Source organism: Marmota monax, unplaced genomic scaffold, assembly GCF_021218885.2.
Source record: "Marmota monax isolate L192 unplaced genomic scaffold, Marmota_monax_Labrador192_F-V1.1 WCK01_AAM20220418_F8-fsc00180, whole genome shotgun sequence".
Lineage (NCBI taxonomy): Eukaryota > Metazoa > Chordata > Mammalia > Rodentia > Sciuridae > Marmota > Marmota monax.
In genome coordinates this window covers 3,317,527-3,343,379 of record NW_026693881.1, presented here as the reverse complement: position 1 = coordinate 3,343,379, position 25,853 = coordinate 3,317,527, and the positions used below count along the sequence as shown (strand labels likewise).

General features: G+C 47.4%; 1 protein-coding gene and 1 non-coding gene across 8 annotated transcripts in view; one reads left to right on the top strand and one right to left on the bottom strand.

The window, feature by feature from the left end:
• The window catches only part of Cdc14b (cell division cycle 14B), a 120,871-nt gene that overhangs the window by 8,052 nt on the left and 86,966 nt on the right, over positions 1 to 25,853 (top strand). The window lies entirely within an intron of this gene.
• Trnaa-cgc (transfer RNA alanine (anticodon CGC)) lies at positions 17,306 to 17,378 on the bottom strand. Its single transcript has one exon. It is a non-coding gene; the product is annotated as a tRNA-Ala (tRNA).

Sequence of the window (25,853 nt, the reverse complement as noted above, 5' to 3'; positions counted from 1 at the left end):
TTGGCACAGGTCTCCGTGGCCTAAGGTGTGATGGGAGCGCAGCGTGGGCTCCAGCTCCGCCTGGGGAGGTTGGCCTTCTTTAAAAGCTGTGTGAGGGGAAGGACAAACCAAGGCTGTGACTTCATCCTTGGGCCACTGCCATGCGTGTGGCACCGAGGGTTTGCAGGCTGCCTCGCGCCCGCCGAGCAGCAGCTGGGTTTAGGGGACCCAGTGCCTTGGAGATGGCAAGGGCAGGTGGGAAGTCATCAAAACCAGTCCTCACTGAGGGGGCAGGTATGTCGCAGAGTGGGGACAGGATGACCGTGTCCTAGCACACCTGTTTTAAATTAGCATTTCCTTCCCAGGCTATTATCCCAAGATCTGATAGAGCGGTGTGTAACCCCAGTACCTCTGTCCTGGGCCTTTGTACTTTGTTTTTGGAAGGCTGCTGCCTTGACCTCTCTGTGCTGGTGTGTAGCACAGACTGGAGCTGTTGGGAAGGGTGGGGAGTCAGATGTAGGTAAGAAATGATGTCTTTGAGTCTAGTTTTTATTGCACTGGAAAAATTAGTTTTAGTAGTTAGCTTTTTTTTTTTTTTTTTTCTTATAATGATCTATAAGCTGAAATGAAAAGCACGGGGAGACTGTTTATCTGAACATCTGCCAGCCACTTCTCACTTGGGAGGGGCCCCTGCAAGAGTGAGGTGAGTAGGTGCAGGGATTCTTGTGGACAAAAGTGGAGGATTAGGGCTGGGGATGTTGCTCAGAGGAACAGCAGGTGCCCAGCATGAGAAAGGCCCTGGGCTGAATTCCCCAGCCAAGCCAAAGAACAACAACAATTAAAAAAAAAAGGAAAAGAAAGAAAAAGTGAAGAAATTGTATTAATGACAGAGAATTTGGTTCCACGGAGCTAACCAATCTTCAGCACTGTTTCTTTACATTATTCACTGGTTTTTCCAAAGTTAGTCATTGAACTTCTAGTTTTACAAGAAGCACTGACTTTCACTACTAGGCAGGGATTACCCTAGAAAACATTCCCCAAACAAAATTGACCTTAACTTTCCCAAGCTCAAGCATATTGAGCTGGAATGTGCACATCTCATCTGGACTCTGGTTTTATACCCTCTTGTCTCTCTTTCTTCTGTAGCTTTGCATGGATACTGCTCCAGCAGAGGTATTCAGATCCTTGACCACTTTGCAGTTCTTTCTGATGATTTTAAAAGGTAGAATTTGATCTGTTAGTTGGGATTCTCGGTTCTGTCTGTCCCGTTTCCTTGTCTTCAGTTGGGTCTTAGATGAGCAGATCTGGCTTTTTCTAACTATGGAGGACCTTTGATATGTTTATGAACTGGAGTTGAAATTTGTCTTTCTATGAAAAGTATTGGTTTTTATAGATAAGACAGGAAGTAGTTCCTGTGGTATTTTGTTGGGTTAATTAGGAATCACAAGTTTTGGGTGCTGGATATTTTTGGTATACACTAAACTTTGTCTTTAATTGAACCAATTTGTAGTCTTTCGCCGAAAGAATACTGACAATGAGTTGTTATATAACAGCTATTTTTTAATTTATTCCTGTTTATTAGCTCTTTTAGGCATTTTTGTGCTGAATAGACAAGTTTATGTCTTATTTATACTAAGTATCAGGAGTATCAGGTTTCCACAGACTCAGTCTGAAGCACAGTTAGATTTAATCAAATCTATTTTATCAATGCTCATCATGCTTCAGATGGGCATCCTAATTCTAAGTCCTAACTGATCTACACCCAAGGGTCCCAGATGCTCACCTGTGGTGAGTCTTAAGACCTGGTCTCTGGGACTCCATCTGGGCTGGAGGAATCTGGCCCAGGGGAGATGAACAGCGGTGGAGTTCTTGGTCATTCCGTCCAGGTCCTGTTGGTCCTGCTAGCCCACAAAAGTCTAGGTTTTAAGTCAGACTTTAGCTTGGTTGTGCTTGCAGCTGATAACTGGGTAAGGCCCGGGGTGGGTACCCAGGGTATAGACTCTTACATCACTAAGTTAAATCTATCTAAGTTCTGCAGTTCACATTACGGGGCACATTGCTTATAACCATTCACTATACACATTCACTAATTAATATACTCAGCAGTCTGTAACATTTCTGGTATTCATATCAGTGAGGCAAGAGGGAAATTTCTTTTTTGTTGTTGTTGTTTTTGTGGTGCTGGGGATTGAACCCAGGGCCTTGTGCATGTGAGGCAAGCTCTCTATTAACCGAGCTACATCCCCAGCCTGCAGGCTACCTTGAACTTGGGGAACAGGGAAGGGCTTATGTCTTTTTTTTTTGTGTGGAGTGGGGGTAGCTGAGGATCAAACCTAGGGCCTTGAGCATGACATCAGGCACTCTACCACTGAGCTACATCCTCAGCCTCTATATTTTATTTAAAAATTAAAAAAAAATTGATTCACTTTGATTTTCAAATTCCTCAAGTAAAGTCAGTTGGCAAAAGAACAAATTTGAATGGCTCCACCTATTTTTTTAAAATTTAAAATATATCAATCTTCATTCTCCTTAAGTTTTTTTTTTTTTTTTTTTTTTGGTAGTTATAGATGGACAGAAGTCCTTTATTTTGTTTATTTTTATGTGGTGCTGAGGATCAAACCCAGGGCCTCACACGTGCTAGCCAGGGCCTCACACGTGCTAGCCAGGGCCTCACACGTGCTAGCCAGGGCCTCACACGTGCTAGCCAAGCCCTCTGCCTCTGAGCCACAGCTCCAGCTCCCTTCATTCCTTTTTTTTTGGTACCGGGGCTTGAACTCAGGGGCACTCAACATTAAGCCACATCCTCAGCCCTATTTTGTATTTTATTTAGAGAAAGGTCTCACTGAATTGCTTAGCACCTCACTGTTGCTGAGGCTGGCTTCAGCTCATGCTCCTCCTGCCTCAGCCTCCTGAGCCACTGGGATTACAGGCCTGTGTTGGCTAATATTGTTTCTACTCTAGGGGAGCAGTTTTCTTAGTGCTTTAGGCTCCAGTCAGTTCAAAGATTTTGGTTCTATTGTCTTTAAGTCTGAAAAGCTGAGGAGTGAGCTGGGTAAATTAATTCTAGCTACGGATCACGTTCCCACTTCTCAGGCAGTTCACTTTTATACCTTTAAAGTGTGGTTGGCAGTGTACTTTTCACAAGAGAGAAACATCTTGTTCCTGATGTCGATGATAGTTGTTGTTCCCTCAAGTTCTCATTTGAAAGTGAAATTACTTTCTTGGCACTGCTGTGCAGTTGATGGCATCGATCTTTTTATACCCAATCCATAATGATATATATCATCACACATTCTGAATTCTGCAGAGCCCTCTATTTTAGGACCATCTTAGCTGAATCATTCTCTGTATTTTGTTCATCTGTACTCATTTGTATGAATTGTGCTGTGGAATTAATGGACCCGTTCAACAAGTGTTTATTGAGCCACTACTTTGAGCAAGGAATTGGGCCAGTTGTTTTTGAGGAAGCCCAGAGAGGAAGGAAAGAGTTACCTCAGCGGGCTCCTTTCCCCTGAAGCCTGGGGAGGCACAGGCTGCATCAGTATCCAGTGGAGACAGGTAATGAAGAGAGATGTGGTTGGTAGTTTTGCTCTCTTCTTCCAGGCATCAGTTTGAGAGAACCTTGTGTTGGAAATGTCATTTATCATTCTAGACAAAGTGAATTATTTTTGCCAGTGTCTGGTGAAAATGATCTGTCTTGTGTGTGTTTGCGTGCGAACATTTTTAAAAAATTTTATTTGTTCTTTAATACCTGACAGTAGAGTATGTTTTGGCATATTTGTAGAAACACGGAGTATATCTTATTCTAATTAGGATCCCATATGTGTGCACATTTTAACCTTTAAAAAAATGAGGGAAAAGCTAAGTTTTTATTAACAAGCGGGCATGTCAACATAGCTAAGAATTTACTGAAAACGCTATGTCTACTGAGACAGAATCAAAGTGAAAGGTCTCCATTTCAATTAATTCTGTATCTCTGACTTGAATCTGAATCTTAAATGATCCCAAAGGATATAATTTAAAATAACATTTCTTGTTTATTCTTGGTAAGAAGTAATTACAGTGCTTTTTCTTTTCTTTTCTAAAAAAGAAAAGCAATTTTTTAAAAATTATTTAAAAGCAATATTCTTTTAAACAGAATATTGCTTCTTAAATTGAAGGCAGTGTAGATTAAGATTGCTCAGTATTTCAGGGACTAGATGTGGTATGTGTGACTTGAACTGAATGCTTTCTGATTTTCACCTTCTTTTGTGGGTGCCGAGAAAGAACTGCTTTGACATGAGTGTATAACAGGATTCAAATTATGGTCTTGACTTTTTGGGAGCTGTTCGCAAATTGCTCTTGGAATTCATTATTATAATACTGTCATTAGGTAGCTCGTTGAAAGCAGCCTGTATGTGAAGCCGAAGCATCTTAGCATTCATGTCTTTCCCTTTTGACAGTGAAGTGTCAAAAAAGCTTTGAGTTTAGCTACCAAAACACAAGGCGGCTGGGATTTTGACTCCACTGTTAATAGGTTCTAATTTTAAACTATTGTGACTGAAAGGGCTTAAAGCACAGATTCAATGAAGGCACATCTGCGTGCATGTTATAGTCTCCTGCAAGCAGTGGCTTCTGCACAAGCTGCAGAGGAGGTGGCAGACACAGGGCCCATCTCTTAGTGGCACCAGTGCAGGGGTGGGTGACTCGAGGGTGCTCTGGTGCTGGCAGGATCGCACGGAGGAGCTCACTTGTGTCACAGATCCTCAAAGAGTGATGTCTGTGTGGGTCTCCAGGAAGGAGTTTGAACTTGTATGTGCGCGTGCACACTGGGACTGAACCTAGGGGTGCCGAACCACTGAGCCACATCCCCAGCTGTCAGGATCTTGCTAAATTACTCAGGGCCCCACTAAGTTACTGAGACTGGCTTTGAGGGACACCGTCCCCCCGCCCACATTGTGCTGGCATCAGACCCAGGGCCCCCTGCGTGCCCTTGGGCCTCTGCTTCTCCTCTCTGCAGCGCCCTTGCCCCTGTGTGGTGGCAGCTGGCAGGTGGTTGGTGGCTGCTGGATTGGGGATGGCCTCTCTTGAGAGCCTCCTTGTGCTTCTCCAGACCAGCTCCTCGGTGCTCCTATTCTGTCATGAGCAAGAATTGCAATGTGACATTTAAACTGAATTAAAAAACAACTTTGCCTCAAAACGAAAAAAAAAAAAAAATCAATGAAATCTCTCTCACCAAAGAGGTGAAGAAAATGAAGATATTCCTCAAAGTATCTTTTATTTACGTGGGCATAATCTGGTTGTTTTATCAAATAAACTTTTAGAGTTTAAACTGACAACCATTTCCAGCCACGGTGCTGCTGGAATGTCTTTTCTGTCTGTCTCTGTGTCTTTCCTTCTGTTGGGGACTGAGCCCAGGGCCTCTTGCACGCTCATAAACGTGTGCTCTACCACTGAGCTGTCTTACAACCCTTGAGGAATTTTGTTCTTTTCTTTTTTTGGAAATGGGGAACAAACCCATGGCTTTGCATATTCAAGGCAAGTGCTTTGCCGCTGAGCTACATCCAGCCCAGGAATTTTGTTCTTAATGAAACAGGTTTGATCACTTCCAAAATAAACATGAGATATTCTGAAAGCTAACCAATACAGTTTTTTTTTTTTTTTTTAAATCTAAGCTTTGGAATAAAAATGATTTCAGGGGCTGGAGGTGTAACTTAGTGGTAGAGCGCTTGTCTAGCATGTGTGCGACTCTGGGTTCAATCCTCAGCACCAAAAAAACAAAAGATTTCAGAGAAACAAGTATTATTTAGCATAGGGATTTACTTTTGGATTTTTTTTTTCTTTTTGAGTGGAGTGCCTTCTGCCAAGATCCATCATTTTTGCATAGTGGCTATGGGAAGTCTCTGTCATTCCAACTTTGGCATATGTGCTGGGAAGCGGGCACGTAGCATGTTTTGTCCATAATTTTTTTAATAATGTGAGTTTTCTGTGTACACCCTTTAACATAACCTAGGTAGTGCTGCTGTGTTAGGGTTACATTGTCTTTGAACTATCCTACTAAAAATAAACAGGCTTATGTAAACTGCAGCCACGGTCCTATCTAGCAGGTGGTGCTCTGGTATCTGGAATTGGATCCCATGGGGAAAACCTGGTAGTCCATGCAGAACTCACGCTTGAGTCTTTTACCCCCGGCGGCTGGGTCATTGCTCCAGGCCTGCTGGGGAGGGCAAGTGAGGACTTTTACCAGGACTGGAGGGAAACAGTCTCTGTAGGCCAGGGGAAGTCTGAAAAAAGTTGTGGAGCAATTTGAAATTTTGCTCAAGTGGGGAGGGGCTGTGGGTGGGCTTTTTACAGGGCCTGCTGCAGCTAATTCTGTCTCTGCCATTTCTTTTCTGGTGCAGAGTGTTGACATTGTGAGTTCTTAGCTAGTTCTCAAGCGTTACCCTCAGTTAAGTGGGTCATTGTCTCTGTGTTGTGTCCTGGTAGGACTGTATGTGTGCACGCACGCGCACACACGCACACACACTCACACTCAGGCCGGGGATTGAACCTAAGGCCTGGAGTGTGCTGCACAGGCACTGTGCCACTGAACTATACCCCAGCCTTGGGGGCAATGACACTGTGCCACTGAGCTATACCCCAGCCTTGGGGGCGATGACACTGTGCCACTGAGCTATACCCCAGCCTTGGGGGCGATGACAGTTCTGACAGCTGGTGCTGAGCAAAGGCAGTTGCAGGGCCATTTGTTAGAGCCCGTGCTGGAACACTGGGCGGGAAGGGAGAGTTCAGGCTCAGTGAGGCTCCTCTAGGAGAAGAGGTGAAGACCAGTGTGCAGTTAAGAGTTTGGCAGTTGATTTTTTAAAAATCACCTCCATTTTTCTATACCTTCCCTTTTTCTTTCTTTTGGTGCCAGGGATTGACCTCAGGGGCACTCGACCACTGAGCCCCATACCCAGCTCTAATTTGTGTTTTATTTAGAGACAGGGTCTCACTGAGTTGCTTAGGGCCTCACTGTTGCTGAGGCTGGCTTTGAACTCTGATCCTCCTGCCTCAGCCTCCTGAGCTGCTGGGTTACAGACATGCACGACCGTGCCTGGCTATGCCTTTATTTCTGTGTGGTGCTGAGGATCGAACCCCGTGCCTCACACTTGCTAGGTGAGCGCTCCAGCACTGAGCCACAGCCCCGGCAGCTTGGAGGTTAGTTTCTATGAAAGGCTTTGTGAGCATCACCGTAGCTGGGGGGTTTGATGAGCAGTCGTGTGATTAGCACCCCCAAGAACTGTGCCACCCTGACTTGGGGTAGATGTGAAGTGCTGGAAGGGGGGTGGGTAGTAGCAGGTGCAAAGTGCCCACAGTGGGCCTCCAGGAAGCCCTTGGGACCTGTGCATGCGGCACTTCCAGGAACCCCGCCTGTGTGATCACCTTCAAGTGTTTAATTTCTGACAAGGCTCAGTGACAAGCCATAGGCACCCTTGGAGCAGTTTCAGGGTACTTCCACCCTCTGGTGTAGCTGCGCAGGGGTTTATCCCCCGTGTGCTGTGCCCGTGTGACACTGCCCGTTGTCCCCAGCTGCAGAGTGGCCAGTCTGCGCCCTTAGACCTGTGGTCATTCCCCACATCCCTCAGGCCTCGATGGCCCAGATGCAGTTTTCCTTTGGAAAGAGTAATTTAGTCTGCTGTTCTGAGCGCAGGGGACGAACATGTTGTCTTGCTGACCAGGTGAAAGGGGGACTTCAGCAGCGATGCTGTCACCTGCGAGGTTCTGTCATGGAAGCCTTGACTTTGGAAGCTTTAGAAATAGGTGTGTGTGTGGGGGGGTGGGTGGGTGGGTGTGTAACTCCGTCCTCCTGCCTCCACCTCCTTGGTTGCTGGGATTGTCGGCCACAGCCACTGGGTGGGGCTAGGGGGTGGGTGCCTTCTTGCCTCACACCCTGGCGGAGGGGGCCACACTCAGGACAGCAAGCGCTGTCTCAGATCTCTTTTTTTGCTCTTATGATGTCATTAGTGCCATTGTGGGGACCCTACCCTTGAGCTGTGAGAACATATCTAATCCCAATTACCTCCCAAAGGCCCACCTCCAAACCATGAGCCTACAAATTTGGAGGTGAAGCTTCCAGCATATGAATGTTGGGACATGTCCACTCCATAGTAACAGGAGTGCATGTGTCCAGGGCCCTCTTACAAATTAAAGCACGTTATTCCCACATTTCTGCTCCTGCTTTACTCTGGGGGCTCAGTGAGCACAGAACTGGAACAAAGGGAGATGGACCCTAAGGCCAGTGTCAAGTTGTGTACAGTTTCTGTGATGGAGATGGTGGTGGTGGTGACTGTAGTATGGGGAGTTGATGTTCCCCATGCTAGGTAAGCACTGTACACTGACTGTATCCCCACCTCTGAGTGCATCCATACCCCAGTCCTTTTTCTTTTTAAGAGATAGGGTCTCACTAAGTTGCTTAGAGCCTCACTAAGTGGCTGAGGCTGGCTTTGAACTTGTAATCCTCCTGCCTTAGCCTCCCTAGCTGCTGGGATGACAGGTATGTGCCACTGTGCCCAGGTTTTGTTTTTTTTTTTTTTTTAATCTTTTGAGACAGGGTCCAGCTAAACTGCCCAGGCTGACCTCCAGCTTGTGTGGTCCTCCTGTCTCTGCCCCCCAGCTGTTTGGGATTAAAGCACCTGACCTGGAGAGGTGCTCATTATTAAAATAAACAAACAGAACCACAGGAGGTTGATCAGTGATCCTACTAGCTAGGTTGTCAACCCTATCAGTTTGGTTTAGATTTGGCTAATCTATAGTAACAAGAATCCCCCCAGCCAGGGTGGTGATGCTAATCCCAGTGGCCATGGAGGCTGAGGCAGGGGAATAGAGAGTTCAAAGCCAGCCTCAGCAATGGTGAGGTGCTAAGCAACTCAGGGAGACCCTGTCTCTAAATAAAAGACAAAATAGGGCTGGGGACGTGGCTCAGTTGTTGAGTGGCCGTGAGTTCAATCCCCGGTATCCCCCCCCCCCAATAAAAGAATCCCCCCAGATCTGAGCAGCGGAATTCCCTTCACAGGTGCTGTGGTCAGCACGGGGTTCTGCCTGTTGGGATGCCGGGGGCCTGGGGTGATGAGCAGCCTCTTAATGTTGTTCTCCCAGCCAGAGGAGAATGCTGTGGAGGGGTTGGATCACCAGCTCAGTGCTTTCCCCACTTCTTACTCCCTGGCCAGGATCAGTCAGAGGTCCACCCTGCAGTGCCGGGGCTGGAATGTGCCTGTCGGGCAGGGAGCCAGCAGTAGTTGGTGAGCAGCGCTGATGGCAGCCCATTAGCCTTTCAGATGACCCAGCGCAGGCTTGGACACACAGACCCTGCCCCGGAGAGGTCGGCTGTACAGGGGAAAACACGCGATTCCCTGTCTCCTTCATACATGGCAGTGAGATCTTTCGTGGCCATAAATGTGTAGTGTAAACACAGATGTTTCTGTCAGTGGATGCAGGGTTCTGTCTTGTCCAGATGGATAAAACGTCTCCTGGGGATTTTTTCTGAGAAAAATACCTATAAATTCATTTGCATCAAACTGGGCAGAGAAGTTCAGTGGTCCTGGACACCTCCCCTAATAGGGCCTCTGGGCTGTCAACAGGAGGTCTGTTTAGAGAGCCTCCTGCTTATGGAACCCCTTTGTGTCCCGCATAAGGTTCCTTTTCATGATTTTTTACACTTGACATTTTAGATAGTTCAGTCCCGTGGTTCTGAGAACAACAAGTATTAAGTGAACAGCCTCCCGCTGGCCCTTCCTGGTCTTGTCCACTCCCCCACCCCACGGACTTTAGTTCCTCAAGCGTCGCTCCAGAGGTCTCCAAAGAGTTCATCTGCAAAAACAGATTCTTTTGAAACTGTTCTTTTAACAATTTTTTTTATTTTGGAATAATTATAGATTTTACAGAAAAGGTGCAATAATAATACAGAAAAGAACTGACGTAGTTACCCCTCCTGTTATTTTATTTTAAAATTACTTTTTAATTGCTATTTATATTCAGTGCTGGGGGTTGAACCCAGGGCCTTTTGTGTGCTGGGCAAGGGTTTTACCATTGAGCTACACCCCCGGCCCGGATTTCATTGATTCTAAAATGCAATAGAATATGTCACTATTATTTTAAGGACTTCTAAGAAAGAAATACACTGCCAGTTATAATTACAAGTCACTGATTTATGAGATATGGCATAGTTTCAGATATGTTTAAATGTGGAAAAAATGTACATTTTGGAGTTGATGGAATATATCTTAGAGAGCTTTCTACTTGATTTCGTTGAGAGTTTCCTTGTTCTTTTTTTACAGCTACATAGAATTTCATTTTATAGTATATATGAGATCTTAATCAAGCCTTTGCAGATTCTCATTTGGATTGTCTTTGGTTTTTAGTTAGAGCATCATTTTACAGCATTATGTCTACTAATCCGTCTGTGTCATTCCAGTGTGTATGGATGTGTAGGGAGGATGCTTTTTCAAAAGGCAGTCACCGAATAGGAGGTATGCAAAGTGCACATGTGTAATTTTGATGGAGGGTATGCCAGTTTACAATCCCACTAGCAATGCATAACAGCACTATTTCTATCTATCTGTACCAACAGTGTGGGCTGCCAAACTGAGGTTTTTTAACAGTCCATAGATAGAAAATCATGCTGAAGTTGGCTATAAACATCCTTTTTCTAATGGACTATTGCCATTTCCAAACTTTCTTTTTCTTTTCTGTGCTTGGGATTGAACCCTGGGCCTCCCGTTTGAATGACAAAGGCATTTTTTCCCTATTCATTGCTGGCTTTCTGATTTGCTTATACTTGTGGTGGTGGTACTCTGTCCTGTTGCCACAAAGTTGACGACTATGCCCGGTAATCAATCCTTTATCCTATGGCTTCTGGATTTTTTTTTTTTTAAACAGTAATCAATCATTTTTTTTTAAATATTTTTTTAATTGTTAGTGGACCTTTATTTTTTTTTTCTTTATTGATATGTGGTGCTGAGAATCGAACCCAGTGCCTCACATATGCTAGGCAGGCGCTCTGCGGCTGAGCCACAAACCTAGCCCTATTTTTCAAAAACAGGAATCAGTTTTTTGGGTTTTTTTTTTTTTTTAATATATTAATGGCTGCTGGATTTTAAGTCATCGTTGAACTCAACAAAATTATTAAGGAATTGTCATTTTCTTCCATTTTTTCCTGTCCCAGCCTTTCTGTTGTTATTTTCCTAAGTTTTCCTTGTCCACTCCCAACGTATTTAAAACAATCATCTTTTAAAGACTTAAGTAAGAACAGTAAATCCTACAGTCTCCACCCAGTGGACCTCTCTATCGCTCCTCACTCCTCGTTCTTTGTGTGGGTCCAGATGTCCACCTGGGATCTCCCAGATGTTTTCATCTTTCCAGTGTCTAAAATGCCTTTATCATGCCTCCCCCCCCCCAGCTGTTTTTTGGTTACCAGGGATTAAACCAAGGGGTACTTAACCACTCAGCCATAACTCCAGCCCCTTTTTATATTTTATTTAGACAGGCCCTCGCTGTGTTGCTGAGGCTGGCTCTGAACTCATGATCCTCCTTCCCCTGGGGTGCACAACCCGCACCCGGCATGCCTTCCCCTTTAGAAAGGTTTCGAGTGGTGTGGAATTCCAGTTCATTTTCCTGTTTCTTTCAGTACTTTAGAGATGTGGCTGTACTGTCACATGGGTCCCCATGAGAAATCTGACCCCCTTCTCTTTGTTTTCTTGCTGTGTTTTTTGTTTGTTTTTGGTTTTTGGTGGTGCTGGGGGTTGAACCCAGGGCCTTGAGCATGTGAGGCCAGCACTCTGCCCACTGAGCCACATCCCCAGCCCCCGTTTTCTTGCTAGGTAACGTGTACTTTTTCTTTGGCTGATTTTAACCTTTTTATCACTGGGTTTGAGCAGCTAGATTCCCGGGTGCCGGGGCGTCGTTTTCTTATTCCTGTCCTCGGGTTTCCTTGGATCTGTGATTCAGAGAGTTTGGGGACTTCTTTGGTCATTTCCCTAATCTGTGCTGCCTTCCTTGACGCAGAGTCTGCCCTGTTTCCTGGGCCATGTGAAGCTGCCCTGGGATTCTCTGCGTTCTTCTCCGAGTCTCTCCTCTTTGTTGGGGGTCTCTTGCTGTGCCCGCGGTTTCCCTGGTCTTTTCCCATGCCCTGTCCTGCCCATGGTCCGCCCTTCCGCTGAATTTTCCCTCTAGCTTGCGGGTTTCCATCTTCATAGAAGCAGAGTTTGGGCCTTTTTAAACCTCCGGTGTCTCTTGCTGTTATTTTTGTGTCGAAGTGCAATTCACATACTATACAGATTAAAGTGTGTGTTTTGATGGTTGATTTTTTAGTAGCATATTTTATATTTAAGTGTTATATATTTTTGACAGTTTTTACAGAACTATGTGCCTGTCACCACAATGTAATTTTAGATTTAAACACCACCAGCACCAGCACCTTGAACCCACAGCAGGAATTTTAAGTTTCCCTAGCTCCATCGCAGCCTTAGGCAACAACCCGCCTCCCTGTCCCCGTGGGTCTCGTATCTTGGGTAGTTGACGTAAGTGGGAGCATACTGTTTGTGGCTTTTTTTTTTTAAGAATAATAAAATATAAACTTTATTTTTGTGTGTCTCTCTTTTGACCTGACATATTGTTATTCCTTTGCTCTTTTTTTTAAAATTTTTTATTAGTTGCTCAAAACATTACAATGATCTTGACATATCATACATTTGATTCAAAAGGGGTACGTAATCTTGTTTTTCCCACGTGAACAGATTGCAGGATCACGTTGGTTATACAGCCACATTCATACATAGGGCCACACTAGTGTCTGTTGTATTCTGCTGCCCTTCCTATCCCCCCTCCCCTCCCCTCCCATCACCTCTTTCTACCCCATCTACTGTGACACATTTCTCTCTCTTTTTTCTCCCCGCTCACATCTTATATGTGATTTTGCATAACAATGAGGGTCTCCTACCATCTTCCTGCAATTCCCTTTCTCTCTCCCATTCCCTCTCACTTCTCCTCCCTGTTTAATGGTAATCTTCTTCTCATGCTCTTCCTCCCCGCTCTGTTTTGAGTCACCCTCCTTATATCAAAGAAAACATTCTGTATTTGTTTTTTAGGGATGGCTAGCTTCACTTAGCATAATCTGCTCTAATGCCATCCAGTTCCCTGCAAATGCCACGTTTTTTAAATTTTTTAGTGCTGAGTAATATTCCATTGTGCATAAATTCCACGTTTTTTTTTTTTTTATCCATTCATCTATTGAAGGGCATCTGGGTTGGTTCCACAGTCTAGCTATTGTGAATTGTGCTGCTATGAACATTGATGTCGCCGTGTCCCTGTTGTATGCTCTTTTAAGGTCTTTTGGGTATAGTCCGAGATGGGGAATAGCTGGGTCAAATGGTGGCTCCATTCCCAGCTTTCCAAGGAATCTCCATACTGCTTTCTAAATTGGCTGCACCAATTTGCAGTCCCACCAGCAATGTACAGGTGTACCCTTTTCCCCACATCCTCGCCAACACTTGTTGTTTGACTTCATAATGGCTGCCATTCTTACTGGAGTGAGATGGTATCTTAGAGTGGTCACCTCAGAGCGTGGGCCGGGCCATCCTGTGTTCCTTTATTCCAGTGCAGTCTGCATTTCCACATCCACCACTCAGTCACACGGCTACTGCACACAGTGACAGGTGTGTTTGTCCCCATAGGTCACAGAAAGACTGAGGGAGGGGTCAGGCCTCAGGTGACAGGATGCTGTGCCTGGAGCACAGGCAGGAGCAGGTGAAGGGCAGGGTCCTGTAGGTGGTCAGAGTGTCATCGCCATGGGCAGCGGAAAGCCCCTGCGCTGGGGCACAATGGGGGGTTCATCCAGGGGAAGTGGAGGTGCTGCTGTCCAGTCTTGGGGGCTCCTCCTGTGGTCGTAGAGGCGGGGTTACAACTTAGGAGGGTAGGCTCTGTGTGGAGAGGGGTGACCCCTGGCCAGGCACTGCTGTTTAGTTTAATAGTTGGGACAAATAAGTCATTCATGAGGTTGTGCCCTTAGGTTGTGCCGTTTCCTTGTCCAGTCGAGGTGGCTGTTTACTTGTCCAGCCAAGGGGTGGAGGCATTCTGCCTTGGCACCTGCACTTGACATGAGTCACTCATGCCCAACTGGACTCGCTCACAGGGCGCTGTGGCGCTGCGTAGCCTGCCAGCAGCTGGGGAGGCCGAGGCAGGAGGATCACAGGTTCAAAGCCAGCCTCAGCAACTTGGCAAGACCCTGTTTCAAAAGTGTTGGGGATTGGCTCAGTGTTAAGCACCCCAGGTTCAACCTGCAGTTACCCTAAAAACCAAAAAACCAACATGCAGTAACTAGGGGTAGCAGCCTGAGAGCTGCTGTTCTGTATCTGGTGGAGTGACCCAGAGCAGGGCACGGCCTGCTGTCCACTGTGGCTGTCCCCAGCAGTACCTGCCGGGTGACTGACATTGCCACTTTTAGCTTGTTATGAATAATGCCGCTGTGGACCTACATACAGGTCTTTAGGTGGACACAGATTCTCATCCACCTGTCGTACTGAGCTACTGAGCGTGGGAGTGTAATTACAATAATATTAATGTCTTTTCTCTGCTAATTCTAACACATGTGTTAGTTCTGGGTCTAGTTTAGTGGATCAAACTCTTCATGAGTCATGCTTTTTTGCTTCACATGCCTGGCAGGTTTTTTTTTTTTTTTTGGTACTAGGTACTAGGGATTGAGCCCAGGGGCACTTAACCATAGAGCCACATCCCCAGCCCCTATTTTATATTTTATTTAGAGAAAGGGTCTTGCTGAGTTGCTTAGCTGGAAAATATATATATATATATCTATATGTATATAGTTGCATATGTGTGTGTGTGTGTGTATATTTTTTTGGGGGGGGGGGGTGCTGGGGATTGAACCCAGGGCCTTGTGCATGCAAGGCAAGCACTCTGCTAACTGAGCCGGTGGAAAACATTTTAAGTGTATTTAAAAAACAAAAAAAACAAGGGAGAGAAATGAAGTACAGTAGATGGGGTAGAGAGAGAAGAGGGGAGGGGAGGGGGGATAGTAGAGGATAGGAAAGGCAGCAGAATACAACAGACACTAGTATGGCAGTATGTAAAAACATGGATGTGTAACCGATGTGATTCTGCAATCTGTATATGGGGGAAAAATGGGAGTTCATAACCCACTTGAATCAAATGTATGAAATATGATATGTCAAGAGCTTTGTAATGGGGGCTGGGGATGTGGCTCAAGCGGTAGCGTGCTCGCCTGGCATGCGTGCTGCCTGGGTTCGATCCTCAGCACCACATACAAACAAAGATGTTGTGTCCGCCGAAAACTAAAAAATAAATAGTAAAAATTCTCTCTCTCTCTCTCTCTCTCTTAAAAAAAAAAAAGAGCTTTGTAATGTTTTGAACAACTAATAAAAAAAAATAAAAATTATGTACTCCCCCCAAAATATTTTTTAGTTGTTTTTGGACATGACGTCTTTATTTTATTTATTCATTTATTTTTTATGTGGTGCTGAGGATCGAACCCAGTGCCTTGCATGTGCTAGGCGAGCGCTCTACCACTGAGCCCCAGCCCCAGCCCCTTTAAATGTATTTTTAAAGAATCGTTCTTCAGAGTCGTGGCCATTTAGTTTGACATGAATCCCACTGGCTTGCGATGGCTCTCCTGTTTTGTTTGTGTCTTCTGTCTGAGATTTACTCCCTTATGAGTCATGGGGCCACTTTGATCCGCCCCTTCAGATGGCGACCTAATGGCATGTACTTACTGGCCGGCTCAGTCTATCATCCTGGTCACATTTGCATTTCTGAGTGTCTGGTCTGCTGTGGGTACCTCTCCTGCTGTGTGTGGTACCAGGTACCAGTGACACTGCAGTTTATGACTTTCTTGGGCTGCAGCAGGGGCTCCTGAGTGCCAGGCAGGGCTCTGCCCCCCCCCCCCAGCCTCTTCGTGTCACCTGGTGTGTGGCTGGTGGGAGCTTTTTTCTCAGCTGCTGCTGCTTTTGCAGGGAACCAGGGTCCGATGTAAGGAAGCGCTTGACAACTGAGCTCCCCCAGGTCCCCAGGGGTTCTTGTTGTTTATTCTTGCTTATGTTTCTAGACAAACTTGGGGATCAACATGCCCGTTCCATAATGCACAAACAAGAGCCTGGTAGTTACTTGCATAATCATGTGAACTCAGGGAGGAAAACATCTTAACGGTGACACTGAATCCGGTGACACCAAATCCGCTACACACAAGCGAGGTCTCTTCTTGTCTGGTCACATTGCCTGTTGAACTCCCTCTGTCCTAGCAACTTGGTCTTGGCAGCACTGTTTTCGGTGGGATCACCCCCCCGCCCCCCTGCCATTTTACTTCACAGATTAAGCATTTTCTGGACAGTGAGCTGGACTCTTTAGGAAAGCGTTTTAATCTCGTTCATCTTCAGCTCCCCGCACCAGCGCTCCCCGCAGGGTCTGTTCAGTGTGGAGAAGTGACTGACTGACAGGCCCCCCTCCATGCCTCACCTACAGATCTTAGATGATCACCCGGGGCTTCGTGTTTTGTTTATTAAAGTTTAGGGATTGTTGTTTTGGTGATTTTAGGTATTTTCTCTTAAGACAGGCCTAATGTAGAGTCCTTAATCTTATTTAACATAGCTGTGTTTTTGAAGTGTGTAAAGCTAGCAGGACTAATGGAGGTCATATTTCAGTGAATAGACTTCTTCCTTTGAAAAGTGAATAGGAATTTGCTTGGGAAGCAAAACAACCTTTTAAAATCTTAGTTTTATGTTGCTGAAAGAAATTAAAGACAAATAAATGGATTGGAAATTTAATATTGTCAAAATGTCTCTACTACCCAGAGTGACCTACAGATTGAATGCGGTCCTTGTCAAAATCCTAATGACCTATTTTGCTGAAACAGAAAAATCCACTTAAATTTCATATTTATGTGGCACTGTTCACAATAGCCAAGGTATGGAATCAGCCCAGATGCTGAACAGATGGCTAGATAAAGAAAATATGGTAGATATACACAGTGGAATATTATTCAACCATAAAGAAGAAGGAAACCCTGTCATTTGCAGCAAAGTGGATCGAACCAGAGGACGTTATGTTAAGTGCAATAAGCCAGACACAGAAGGACAAGCACTGTGTGTTCTCCCTCCTCTGTGGAAGTAAAAAAAAAAAAGTGGATTGAATGTGGAGAAATGATGACCAGAGATTAGCAAGGGTGTGTGGGGGAGGGGGAACCAAAGCCAGATCTGGTCAGTGTGTGCTGTAACCTGTCAGTATGTATGATTAGTGTGTGTTAATAAAGATACTCAGTTGATATAGACTCTTTTTTTTTTTTTGGCGGTGGTGCTGGGGATTGAACCCAGGGCCTTCTGCATGCGGGGCAAACGCTCTACCAGCTGAGCTATAGCCCCAGCCCCGATATAAAATCTTAAAGGACACTAAACAGACAAAAGTATTGTGAAAGCAAAAATAAATAAATAAATAAGCTGGAGGCTTCATTTCCTAATTTCAAAACATATTACAGAGCTGCAGTCCTCAGATCAGTGTGACCTCAGTATGAGGCAGACATACAGACCAAGGGCAGAGAGCAAAGCTCAGAAACAGACCCTCATGACAATGGCCCAGCCATCTTTCAGTTGTCATGGACCTTATTTTGTTTATTTATATGTGGTGCTGAGAATCCAACCCCGTGCCTCACACATGCCAGGCTCTGCCACTGAGCCCCAGCCCCAGCCCTGGCCCAGCCATCTTTGAGGAGGATGCCAAGTCTGTAGAGTGGGGGGAAGAGCTTCTTCAGCCAACGGGGCTGGAAGAACTGGAGATAGCCCCATACAAGACTGAAGTCAGAGCCTTACCTTATGAGCATGTGAATAGGCGTTTTTTCCAAAGAAGGAATACAAAGGGCCAACAAGCCAATGAGGAGATGATCAATATCACATCACTGGGAATGTGGGAGATGCAAATCATACCCCCACCCGCCGGGATGGCCACTCTCCAAAACCTCAGGAGTTAAGTGTCGATAAGGACCCTGGCACACTGTGGGTGAGAGTGTAAAGTGGTGCGGTTACTACAGAAAACAGTGTGGAGGAGTCTCAGAAAATTTAAAAGTCTGATTAGTACATGCGCCAGCAGTTATACGTCTGAATGTATATTGAAACAGGATCTCAAAGATTCTCATACCCATATCCTCTACAACATTCCTTGCACAATAGCTAAGAGGTGGGAGCAAATATAAGTGTCCATCAAGAGATGAATGGATTAAAAATATATAAAAAAGGATGTGTGTATAAATGGAATATTATTCAGCCTTAAAGAAGGAAATCTGCCAAGCACTGTGGTGTAGGTCTGTCATCCCAGGAACTTGGAAGCCTGGGGCAGGAGGATCACAAGTTTGAGGCCAGCCTCAGTAATTTAGTGAGGCCCTAGGCAGCTTATTGAAATACTGTCTCTCAATAAAAAGGGCTGGGGCTGTTGCTCAGTGGTTCAGCTCCCCTGGGTTTAGTCCCCGTTCCCTCAAAAAAAGGAAATCCTGTCCTATTGTAGAACACGGTTGAACCTTGAGGACAGGTTAAAGGAAAAACCCAGTTAGGATGAGACAGTTGGGCTGGGGCTCAGCGGCAGAGCGCTTGCCCCTCCCATGGGAGGCACTGGGTTCCATCCTCAGCACCACATAAAAATGAATAAACAAAATAAAGACGTTGTGTCCATGTATGACGAAATACATTTTTTAAAAAAGATGAGACAATAACTTCATAATCCTGTTTACATGAAATCTCAGAAAGAGAAAAGGAAGGTTGCCTGGGGTTGAAGGAGAAGTGGGGGCTTCCTGATGGAGAATGTAGTTTGGCTTAGTGAGATGGAAACGTAGAGATGAGCTGTACAGCAACGTGCATCGTGTAAGGCATGGGTTAAGAAAGTCCGGTTTCACAGGCATTTCTCTTTGCAGACTGATTCTTTTCTTTGCGGGGCTGGGGTTGGAACCCAGAGCCTGGGCTTGTTGGCCAGTGCTGTGCCCTGGAGCCCCAGCCCCAGCCTCAAACAGAACATTTGGAATCCGAATTACTTTGGAAGGTCGAGGATGTGTGGGTCCGCGTGGACGGGATGCCTGCAGGTTCAGGTTTAACGGAGAGAAAATGTGCTTAGCCAGGTGTAAACTTTACTGGGAGTTTTTAGTACTTGAATGATTTTTTTTCAACAGAAAGATGAACCCTGCTTCCAGGCATTGTTTTTCTGTTATAATTCTCCAAATAATACTGACAGTGTAAAACTCCTCCATAGTCAGGAGCTAAATTTCACTGTTGTGAAATAGATACTAAATATAATTCAGACTTGACATTAATATTCCTGGGTTTTCAATGACTTCTCTGAAAACTGCCCTTTTCATGTAAGAAAAGCAATATTTAAAAACCTTCAACTTTTAAGTACATTTTTGAGTACATTTCCCATTCTAAAGACTAAATCAGAATTTTTGTCTCGACTTGGGAAACTGAGCAAGGGCTTTTCCCCTCCGGTGCAAGCGCACACGTCACTTTTGGCGACCTTGGCTGCTGGCCGCAGCCCCGAGGTCCACTGTGGAAACCTGTTGTGCTCAAAAATGGCCTGAGTACAGGCCACGCACAGGCCACGGCCTCTGCCCAGCGCCCCTGGGCGGGGACGGGGGGCTTCCTGTGCACCTCCCCATTCTGCTCCCTGCCTGATCTCTGCTGCCTGGCTCCACTCCAGGGTCCCCCAGGAGTGTCCCCCACAGCCCCACAGGAGGCACAGCTCTGGGCAAAGCTGGTTGGGAGGGTTGCTCTGTCCTGGGAGGGGGGGACCTTGCAGGCTGTCCCAGGGGAAATAGGTGGTGCAGGAGGTCACATCCTGAGCGGCTCCTTACTGTTCCGTGGGTCTTCCTTGAAGGGACTCGGTGACGGGTGACGGGGTGACTCGGTGGGAGCTGCTGATGGTTGGAATGCCCTGGGCCTTTACTGGTACCCAGGCTCCTAACTAAGAATTCACATCCGTTATGGACACTCAGCTTCCTTCTGACACACTGGTACAAGATGAGTGACCACTGTCCCTGGGGTCTCAACTGTGGATGAGGAACTTGGGACCTGTGTTCTCCACGCCTGTGGTGTCCCCTCGAGCACACTGAGCACGTGTGGCTGGGCTCCTTGCTGACAGGCCACCCCTGCAGGAGGTGCTGCTGGCCGGCCATGTCTGGGGGTGGAAGGACACCAGCCCTCGGGGGCCACGTGGTGTGGTTGTGGCCGAGTAGCTGTGTTCTCCTTATTAATCCAGTTTACTTTTTGAATGGTGGTTTACAGATAGAAGGAAGGTATGTCATCCAATTAAAAGGTCACTTAGGGCTGGGCTGGGGCTCTGTGGCAGAGTGCTGGCCTAGCACGTGTGAGGCACGGGGTTCGATCCTCAGCACCACATAAAAAATAATAAAATAAAGGCAAGCTGTCCACCCACAATACAAAAAATTTTTCAAAATTCCTTAAAAAAAGTCACTTAGACACCATTGCTGTGAATTTTTCTTATTTCTGAATACAGTTTTATAGACTAAGGAAGGATAAAAAATGTTAATTCCAAGAATTGTTTATTTTTCTCCCAGCCCTACCACCTTTTCTGGTAGGCCTCCCCACCCCCCACCCCCGCCCCCCAAGCTTCAATGTTATTTATTATTCATGGTCTATTGTAGGTAATTCTTTCTTCTTTTGGTACCAGACACTGAGCCCTGGGGTGCCAACCCACAGAGCTGCATCCCCAGCCCTTCCTATTTTTTATTTGGAGGCAGGGTCTCACTCAGTTGCTGAGGCTGGCCTCACATGCAGTCCTTCTGCCCGGGCCTCCTGCACCAGGGCCCCAGTGCTGGGAGCCATTAGCCAAGTAGGTATGACAATTTCCTTGCCAGCGTACCCCATGTTGCTGACATGTTGCAGTGACATTGAATGTAAGTGACCTTGCTCAAGGACCAAGGCAGATTAGGGTGTTCCCGGTTTTAAGATAATCGTGTTTAGGGCGTTCCCAGTTTAGGTTCCAGGTTTAAGGTTTAAGATTATTCCTGCTGGGAATAGGGCGTATCCTGCTGCCTGAGTTCCCCTTGAGTTCTCACGGGATTCAGACAGTATATTTTGGAGATAGAAGCCCAGTGGAGGTGAATTTGGGCAGAGAACGTGGATTTGGGCAGAGAACGTGAATTTGGGCAGAGAACGTGGATTTGGGCAGAGAACGTGGATTTGGGCAGAGAACGTGGATTTTCCCAGAACGTGATTGTAGACGGCTGGTGTGAGTTCGGGAATAAAGAGTTGCTGTTTGAATCTACAAGCTGTGTAGTGGCTCGTGATTGTGTGCCCAGCCAGACTGCGGCACCCCAGGTGTGGCAGTCCCATTCTGTGGGAATGTTCTGTTCTCTTTAGTCACCAGCTCCTGCCTGGGGATTTAAGATTCTCAAGCGTGAATCACTTGTGGTGTAGTTATGTATGGGATCCCCGTTCACGTTGTAGCAGGTGTGTGCACTGTGAAGTAGGGCTCAGAGTCCCTGCTGTGTCCCTTTCCGAGGCCCCCCTCCCCCCAGCAGTGATTCATGTCCATCCCTAAAGGCCAGCCTCCTGTGCCTCAGCCCCTTGTCCTCTTGGTACTGCTGGGTGGTGTCCCCTTCTCTTCCAGGTGGTCTTTGGAGTCGCGTCCAGTTTGGGGCTACAGATGTTTGTGTACCAGTTGTTTCACAGACATGTTTTGATTTCCCTTGGGTCTACCTGGGAGGCACGGTGGCTGGGTCACAGGAACGCGGATGTAAGAGACCACCGAAGGCTCCTCTGTCTTTGGTTTTCTGTTTGTTTGTTTGTTCATGATGCTGGGGTTGACCTGAGGCCTGCGCAGTGAGGCCAGAGCTCTACCAGCTGAGCCCCGGCCCGCCTGTCTTTTAAAGTTGCGTTTCTAGTTCCGCATACACAGGGCTCTTGCTCTGCTCCCAGGCTGGTCTTGAAGCCGTGGACCCAGTGATTCTCCCCCCTTCCCCGGAGCTGGGACTGCAGGCACCTGCCACCCCGCCAGACTCCATTTCTGGTTTTTGAAAAACATCTTTTTAGTTGTAAATGGATGGAACCCAGGGTCTCTCCAGGTGAACTGGCTGCTCGAAGTAACCACACAGAGACAGAGAATACCTTTTTCTTGGGGTCCTGAGATGGCTTCCCTGACCCAGCTCCCACAGGGGGGTCAAGGCAGGCAAGAGAGAGAGCCAGGAGCACCTCAAACAGGCAAGAGGTCCTGGTGTCAGGGGTTGAGTCCAGCTCCTGATGTCTGCTGTCAGCAGATTGATTGACACCTAGAGAGGCCACGCTGTGAGATGATCGAAGGCCGAGCCAGCCAAAGGGACACCTGTGCACAGCCCAGACAACTGCGTCAGTCCACTCTGCACTCAAGGTGCTCACATGTCCCTCGTGGCCCATGGCCCACATCTCCATGGTCCCCTCGCTCACAGCTCAGGGCACTAAGCTCCTTCGTGGCCCCTCCCAACACACAGTCTTTATTTTTATATATATGTCATTTTTACGTGATGCTAAGGATCAACCCAGGGCCTCACACGTACGAGGTGAGCGCTCTACCAGCTAAGCCACAACCCAGGCTCCATTTCTGTCTGTAGTCCACACAGTGTACATATTTGTGTGCACAGTGTGACAATTCAGTTCAGATGGGTATCGTGTCATGAGTGGGTGGGGTCACTGCGATAGCATGTGTCATGGCAGACATCGTCTTTGCGTGTCAGCTTCCACTAGCTCCTCTGCAGTTTCGATGGGTTGCTGTCCACCATGCCCACCCCAGTGCTGCTGGGCGGCCTAGCTGCTCTTTCTGTGGAGCTGCACCTGCGCTTGCTAAGCCTCCTCTCCACGATCCCCTGTCCAGCACCTTTCCTTTCTGTGCCTGATCAATTTCACTTCTCACGTTTTCACCAGTTCATCCATGTTGCTGTAGGGGACAGAATCTCCCTCTTTTTTTTATGGCTGAGTAATACTCCGTGGTGTGCAGGTACCACCTTTTCTTCAGTGGACACCTAGGTTGCTTCTGTATCTTGCTGTTGGATCACACAGTAGTTCTGTTTCCCGTTTTTTTTTTTTTTTTTTTGGAGGCACTTCCCTACTGTTTTCTGTCATGGGTTTGCTAGTTGACACCTGACAGGGGTACAGGAGGACCCCCCTCCCATCTCAGTACTGTTTTAGGTCCCCCCTTAGCAGTGCAGGCACATTCTCATTGCTCTGCGTCCTCCCCAGCGATGGGTGTGTGTTCTGATTCTAGCCATTCTGGTGGGCGGGGAGGGCCCTTTCATTGTTCTTAGTTTGCCTTTTCCTGATGAGCTCCTAGGCTGTTCTGCATCATCTTTTGTGAAACACCTTCACATCCTTTGCCCTGGTTTCCTGTTAAGAGTATTTAGTATAAACATGTTGATCCACTCTTTGCCATTTAAAAAAAAAAAGTCATGATCATGCTTTTTAAGTTTCCTTTAGTTTTTTTCAAGAAAAATCATTTATTAATCGACTAGTGGCCTAGAATTGGGACGCGTCCTGAGTACCTTAGGAGAGGCTGCAGATCCCGCTGCAGGTGAGTTACCTGAAGGCCCGTCTCGCTGTCTTCACTGCCAAGAAGGCTGAGGCCGCGGGCAACGCCATCCACCTTGGCAACGCTTTCATAGAAAAACTGGAATCTATCAAAGTTCTGGGCTGACAATGTGGGAAGAGCATCTTGCTGAAGTGGCTGCTTCATTCCTCACGTGACTGCCGAGTCAGGAGTCTGACTGCACCACCGTGATGGTGGCCACGTGATGCTCCTGGTTGAGTGAGTGAAGCCCCGGGTCTGATCTCACTGTTCCCCTTAGGTGATACTGGAGTCCCTCGGTCACGCTCTGCTCCTAAGGACTTTGTTTTTGGTAACAGGGATTGAACCCAGGGTGCCCTACCACTCAGCCCCATCCCCAGCCCTTTTTATTTTTATTTTGAGGCACAGTCTTGCTAAGTTGCTGAGGCTGGCCTTGAGCTTGCAATCCTCCCGCCTCAGTTTCCTGAGTGGATGGGATCATAGGCGTGCGCCACCACACGCAGCGGATTTGTTTGATGGGTAACAGTAACCTGCAAAGCCAGTCTCAGGTCACACGGCTGTCACTTACTAAATGTTCATCAGCAAGCAGGTACAAAACAGCTAATTGTCTAGCTTAGCTCGCCTCTTTTCCTGGCCTTGTGGCCGCTCCTCTTGAGAAAGCTGACCCTGTATTTCAGGTCCCGGTCCTGGGACTGCAGAGGGTGGAGCAGTCACAGAGCTCTCAGCCAGTTGCTGGAGGGGGACAACCAGACTGAGGTCTCAGGTACACCCGTGAGTGAGTCTCAGCAGATGTGTGTGCACTCCCGTGTGCTGCTGGGGACGGAGCACTGCTAGGGACAGCACAGGACCCGGGCATCCTGGGCAAGCGCCCTGCCGTGAGCGCGCACTGCACTGCCCAGGCTGGACTCAGTCTTGCCGGAGACATGCTCCTGCCTCAGCCTCCCAAGCAGCGGGGACTCCGGGCTGCACCCAGCCGGAGCCCCTTTCTGACAGCCATTGTGTGCACTAACAGGCCGCTGTTTTACCAAGGAAGCAATAAGGCTGGGCGTTCAGGGTTTCAGTTATAAATTCTCTAGAGGTCTGAGTGACAGAAAAGCTGCTGTTCCGCCCCTGGTGGCTTCCTGCCTAAGTAATGGCTGTGGTCCCTGGAGCGGGAGCTTCTCATGGGAGCAGCTGCCCCCAGATGCACAACCGGATCCAGGATGTGGCTCAGACCAGCTGTGCACTTGGTCTCTGTCTCTGCAGTTGGAAGTAAGTCCCCGTAACCTGGCCGTCACCTGAGATGGTGGAGGAGTGGAGGCATCTGGAGAGGCCAGTCAGCCTCCTGTCAGTTAGCAGATGCCTTAAAGGCTCCAGATAAAAGCAGTGGTGTCCCCTCCCCCAGTCCTTGATGTGTCAGGGACCCTTGGTTTGCTTTTTTTTTAAGACCTTTTTTTATTTTATTTTTGAGAGAGAGAGAATTTTTTATTTATTTTTTAGTTTTCGGTGGACACAATATCCTTATTTTATTTGTATGTGGTGCTGAGGATCGAACCCCAGCGCCCCGCGCATGCCAGGCGAGCGCACTACCGCTTGAGCCACCTCCCCAGCCCTTGGTTTGCTTTTAAAGGAGGAGAAGCCAGAGCAGATAGTGTCCCTCAGTGGCTGGGCCTGAGGGCCACTGGAGTCACCGCGGAGCATCTCCAGCCCTGGCTGAAGGGAGGGTGAGCCCAGGAGAGAGAAAAGGCGCCGCTGGAGTGTGAGCTTCCAAGCCGGACTTCACCCCAGGCCTGCGCTGGGACAGTAGATCCTGTCCTGGCTGGAAATAGCTGCAGTTGCACCACCCAGAGGAGGAGCGGGCACACAGGCTGGGGGGAGAGGCCCCTCCGTCTCCCTACAGAGTGGGCTCTGTTGGACTGCCCAGGCTGGCCTCGAACTCCTGGGCTCAAGTGGTCCTCCGGCCCCTCCGCCTGTCCCCAGAAGCTGGGATCATAGGTGTGCACCACTGCACCCCGATTCACTGTGTTCATTGTAAGCCCTGGTCGACAGCTGTGCTGTGTAGTTGTGTCGCAGACGGCCGTCGTGAACACAGCTGCTTGGCCCTACTTCCAGGCCCTGCACCCAGGCATGTCTCCAGGTGGATGTCAAGAGGGCCCTGACCAGGTCAGAGGTGCCAGGCACGACCCTGGGACTGCCCTCCAGAGCGCCCAGCAACTTACAGCCTCACCTTCTGTATGGAAGAGAAGCGCGGGGACTGTTGATATCAGCATGCAATTTATTCATTTTTAATGCTGAAGGTTGGATGCAGGACCTCCTGCATGCTGAGCCTA